Source organism: Rhagoletis pomonella, unplaced genomic scaffold (genome assembly GCF_013731165.1).
Source record: "Rhagoletis pomonella isolate Grant_MI unplaced genomic scaffold, Rhpom_1.0 Rhpom_scaffold_00008, whole genome shotgun sequence".
Taxonomy (NCBI): Eukaryota; Metazoa; Arthropoda; class Insecta; order Diptera; family Tephritidae; genus Rhagoletis; species Rhagoletis pomonella.
This window is the reverse complement of record NW_023458562.1, coordinates 8628064-8634006: the sequence shown is the minus strand read 5'-3', so window position 1 is coordinate 8634006 and position 5943 is coordinate 8628064.

Sequence of the window (5943 nt, the reverse complement as noted above, 5' to 3'; positions counted from 1 at the left end):
GGGTAACAATAAGCTAGTGCAGAGACACGAGTTGGTCCGCTACAGCATGACAGAGGAACACTTGTGTAAGTACTCCAATATACCACAAATAGACTACATGGTCCAACGATTTTTGCAGGGTACGACGAGGTTGATATCTAGACTATGTTTGCCATAATTACCTTTGCTATATTTATAGTAGGCATGTTTTATTCAACCATCACAAGCAAATAGCTAAATCTTGGTCAAATAAAACGAAATTAGCTTATTTCCTATGTTAGCCTAATTTTGACAGGTGTTTGACTGCAAATAGTGTCAAAGTAAGTTTTTGCCTCTTTCTGATTGGCTGAAGGAGAAAATTTCTGATGCTGAATGGCAATGCCTCTTGTTCAATATACAAGCCAAGATAGCTCTTCATAAGCCAATATAATTATGTTGGGTAAGTCCTCCATACAAAATAAGTTAAAAGCTTAAATTTCTGGACAAATAAAACACGGCTAGTATAAAATGGTGGTCTGGACCAAGGATGGTACGAATATTTGAATTCGCATTCGTTATGGGAATGATTCGCATGATTTTACACATTCGCATTCGAATCAAATGATACGAATGTTTTGCGAATGCGAATGTGTACATAAGCAGAGAGTCCACTCTAATATTGTTGAAATGGCTCTAAGTCTAAACCAGGGTGCGGACAATAACCGGATTTAGCTTCAGGAGCTAAACGGTTAAGTAGTATAGCAAGCAACACTGATGGGCCTTCCACAAGTAGTGCTAAAAGTCTTATAAGCAGGGAACAGATTTTGAGGACCTAAAAACCTATAAAAAAGGCTAAATAAAATAACGAAATAGGCTGGAAAAGGCAAAATAAAATAGCGAAATAGGCAGGAAAGGGCACTAGGTATTGCAAAAAAGGCAAAACAAAATAGCGAAAAAGGCAGGAAAAGGCACTAGGTATTGCAAAAAAAAAACAAAATAAGGCACTAAAAAAGACAGAAAATACGAAGAACAATCAAAAAATACATTTATTTTAGAAATACTACTTTGATCTTTGAGAAGATACTTTGAATCTTTGACTATTTTATCTTAATCTGTATAGTTGTAGTAACATTAAACCACAAGATGCATTTTGAAGTTTTCTGACAGCATTTTCATTCGATTTTCGCGAAGAAAAGCTTTGAATGTACTAAATGTGCGCTCGACGCAAGTTGATACAAGTGGAGCCCAATTTAAATATGGAACGTTTGAAACGTTCATATTATCAGGAGTAAGGGCGTTTTCCTCGCCCTTTGCAATATTATCCGCACCCCTTATTTTCTCCAAGCCTACGTTAGCTGAGAAAACGGCTTTGAATTTTTCCAACACCAATTTGGCACGAGGCGCTTCTATAAGCCGCATGGGCATGTGTATATATTGTATTCTTTAAAAAAAAAAATAGTAAATGCTGTAATCAGTTTTTTAAAGGTCGAAAAGGCAAAAAAAGCCAAATATCTTAAAAAAGGCAAAAAAAGGCAACTTCAAATGTGTATATATGGAATCAGGGAAAGCTAAATCGTGGACATTCTTAATCGAATATACTCCATCTCTTTAGCAGAAAAAAGGCAATTTCCATAAAATCCGTTCCCTGCTTATAAGCAACCTAGAAATAATTGTAAATTCCTCCAGCGAATGCGGGGGCTCGCATGTAGAATCTGGAGACATAAACCAATGTGAAATTAAAGCTAAATTGAAGGCCGATCTTAAAGAAAAACGTGGTAAAAATCCTCTCGATTGGTGGAAAACTAAACTAAAATATGACAAATTGACAGATCTGGCCCGCAAATATTTGAGCGCTCCACCCGGCAGCGTTCCAAGTGAGCAATTGTTCAGTGCAGTCGGCGTTATATATGAGCCTCTAAGAAATCGCCTCATGGGAGAAAAGGCAGCAAAATTACTTTTTTGAAATATAATATGCCTCTTCGCAATATGCCGTCGCAAAGTGGCTTTTTGGTCAAATGGCAACGTTGCGAACAAAGCTGTAGAACTCCCTATCACAACTTCGGATTGCAAATGTAAAATTTTGTAAAAATGCCGCGCGTAAGTGAAAAAGAAAAGTTTTTACAATTATATTTCGAAGCAGCCTTAACTGATATAATTTTCTTGAAGTATTCGAATACAACAAAAAAGCATGTGTTTCGCGACTTAGACTTTGCAATGATTGCCAGCTGAAATAATATGGCAATGTCACAATTTTGTCGCAGGAAAGTTATCATACAAAAGTAATCAGCTGTGTCGCAAAGTGGCAAATTTTGCAACAATTTCGACATTTGCAACAACTTTGCGACGCTTCATGAATCCCACTACTGTATAGGTTAAGCATTCGTTCAATGTTTTAATAATTTACAAATTTTTTTAGGTAAAAAAACGATGACTTTAGTTAATTATAGCTTTTTAATGTTACTTCTAACATTCGTATTCGCATTCGCACATTCGCATTCCGAAAATTCGCATTCGCATTCGCGAATATGAAAAACATGACATTCGAAACATCTCTAGTCTGTACATACAACATTGCAAGTTGATAAAAGCGTTGTAAAATAATAAGGGTATTCATCAAACCTTATAAATGCGTTGTAAACCGTATAAACTTATAATTGTGTAAACCTTATAAATGAACTGTCAAAATTTTTATGGAAACTCGTTTACACATTTCTGATAAATTTATCCAGCGATTTCACTGAATAAACTTGATAAACTGAAGACAATGCAACTCTGTCGCAACTCTAGCTATGTTTTCTTAGGCAATAATCGGGATCCGCATACAAATTTTGCACGCAAATTCAACAACGATATGATCCTGATAGAGATCTGGTTCAATTATTAACCCGTCTGTTTGTTTTGTTTCACTGATAATTCGCAAAGTTTGGTAGCCGTGAGAAATGAATTCATACACAAACAGACATTCTGCCATTGTTTCTTATAATTTGCTTCAAATAAATAGCCTTTATGTTATATGTACATTTATTTAAATAGATATCTCGTAAATATAATTGTTTCCAATTTAGTGAGGTAGTTTCTATAATTTCTTTATCCCCGTGCTAGTAGTATAAAGTTAGTGACACTGCTTTTTATAAGCAAAGAAAACACGACTATTGTCGCATGTGTAAACGAAAAGAGAGTGTGGGTCGTTCATGTAACAGAGTGCATAAACTTATAAGATTATCTGCTTGATAAAGTTATCGGTTTAGATGAATACCACTAATAATAAAAACAGCTCAGTGCGGACCATCCATTCTCAAGTTATAGGCGGTCTGACGTAAGCAACTTTGGTATATACCAGGGTTGGGCAAGACCAAGGCCGAAAAGAGCTACATGTAAATTCTAAATGCTACAAAGAGCCATAAAAAAAAAACAAACGCTAAAATTTTATTTTTCAATAAAATTATTATTGGAGATGAAAAACATTAATTTTATTATTTTCTTATGTACGTTAGATAGATATTAAAGAAAATTGAAAAGATCCCTTGGGCGAAATTTTCAAAATCTGGGTTTACGTCAGTAAAAGCCGTTCGTAACAGTTCTGTTAAATGTTGGTTTGTGAATAGGTACGTTCGTTTAAAATCTCCAGTAAAAAATTTCCGACAGCATAATTCCGGCGAAATGTCATCTGTTCTCTCACAAGAGAAAAATATCCAAAATAGTACGCGAACAGAATATTTGCAGAGACTTGCAAGTTGGACGAACAACTGATAGAAATTTTGTTTACATTCAAAAGTATGCAATTGAAAACGTAAGAAAACAAATTCCGAAGTCTTATCCTGACAGTTCACTGAATAAACGAATAATTACTTATTCTTACAAGTTTAATTAGTAGCATTTTAATATTTTAACTTCCAAACCATTAAAATCGATTTAAACTATATTCACATTACAGCATAAATTATTTTGTTTCGATCAAATTACTTCATATAAAACAAGTAAGTTCACATTTTCTTTCATAATTTCTATGGCACGTGTACGTACGAGTGTGTGGTTTCTACTTTCAAAAACAAATGGTTGCAAGGCTTTTTCAAATTTCCCTAACAGTGGGGGCTAAAATAAATGAAAAATCTTTTTTTCTTCATTTGGTTATTGATTTATGATAAATTATTTAATTTCTATTTAATTTATTGACAGATTTGACATGGCGAAATTATTTAATTTCAGCATAATTTGCTTATAAATTACCAATGAGTCGTAAATTACGATAATATTTGTGTTCCAGATGCTTCACGATTTGCAGGTTTTTACAAGAAGCCGTTTCAGGTGACCACCTTCCTTAATGTTTATTAATGGATAAAACAGCTTTTCCTGCAAATCCTGTAAAACCTGAAATCGTGAAGCATCTGGAACGCAACTAATGTGAACAAGCTTTTAGGGATTAGCGTGAATTCCAACCAGCTGTTTCCGATCAGTTGTTTTATTGTTGGCAAATTGCTGTTAACAAAACTAGCTGCTTTCCCTCAAAATTAAATGTCATTTTGCTCTCTCAATTCCCCCTACTTTGCAAGTTTTTTGCGTACACGAACACAAAGCTGATACTTTTTATAACTTTCAATAATTATCAGGTACGCGAATGCAACTAATTGTGAACAGTATTTCATTGTAGAGTAAAAATACTCACAATTATACGTTGTACCAAAAATTTAAATTATACGGCTGTTTCCAACAGCGGATATTTTAAATCTAGTACTTGTTGCCGGAATTCAAGCCTTATCAGTGCCTTATCTTCTTTTAATTCCAAAAACTCTAACTCTTCTTCGCTTTTATTAAAAAGGGGTGTTTCGGATATTGTAAATTCATCCTAAATTATATTACATAAAAAAGGGTTTATGAAGTATCCAAACGTAAATTTAAATAATTTCAAATCCGCAAATATTTTTTCAAAATCTGCTTTAAATCACGTGCAATATTTTTTCTAACCATGGAAAATGATGAAATATTATTTTTTAGAGATCATAAATAAAAAGACGTAGTTTAGTTTCAAAACATAAAATATTTTGCGACAAATAAAAAAATGTTTATTCTCTCCTTGTAGAGACAGATTCAATTTTGCAAATGTTCAATCATATCGATAAAGAACATTAAGTCTGAAAGCCAATTTCCATTCTCCAATTGGGGGTAATGTTCCGATCTCAATTTGGGTATGTGTATATAAAAAGAATAAAATAAAAAAAAACACAATGGAAAAGAATGTCCAGCAAAGAAAAAAAGGGGTATTTTAAAAAGTAAAAGGAGCCAAAATGTTCTAAGCAAAGAGAAAGTAAAAAGAGTCGCACTTTGCAAAGCAAAGAGCCGTATTTGGCTCAAAGAGCCGCGATTGCCCACCGTTGGTTTATTATGGTTGGTTTTTAATAGCTATTTTTAATAACAATCAGAGGTTATATTTGATGTATATAAGCTGGTTTCAATTAAATAATTAAAGCAAATACTAACATGCACTATTATGGACACCTTCTTGAGGAACTTCACTACTTGTTGTTGATGATTGAATTCTTCCATTTTTCCTCCTGCTTCCAAAAATATCCCTGTGGGTGGGAATGTCACACTTCAGAAAAAAGCTACTTATAAAACCTTTAATAATTCAATAATGGTTCATACTGTCGTCGAAACAAAATATAAGAAATAATTGTAAGCCGCTCCACTGGGACAGTAAACGAACAGCTTGCTTCGACGATAACCGTTTGACACTCGAAAAATGTTATGATTTTTAACAACGAAGAATGTAGTTTTGAAACAGCACATTTATCCACCATTTTAGCACTATGAGCGAAGGAATTTTTTTACACGATTGGAAAAGTATCAAAATTTAAAAAGAAGTGTCCCCCCAAAATTCATTGGATCAAAACGGTCACACTGATCTTGTTGCGTGCAGAAGTTTTTAATTACATGCGGTAAATCGGAAACACGCCGCCATTCTCATGGATGAAGGTTTCTAAAAAAAAA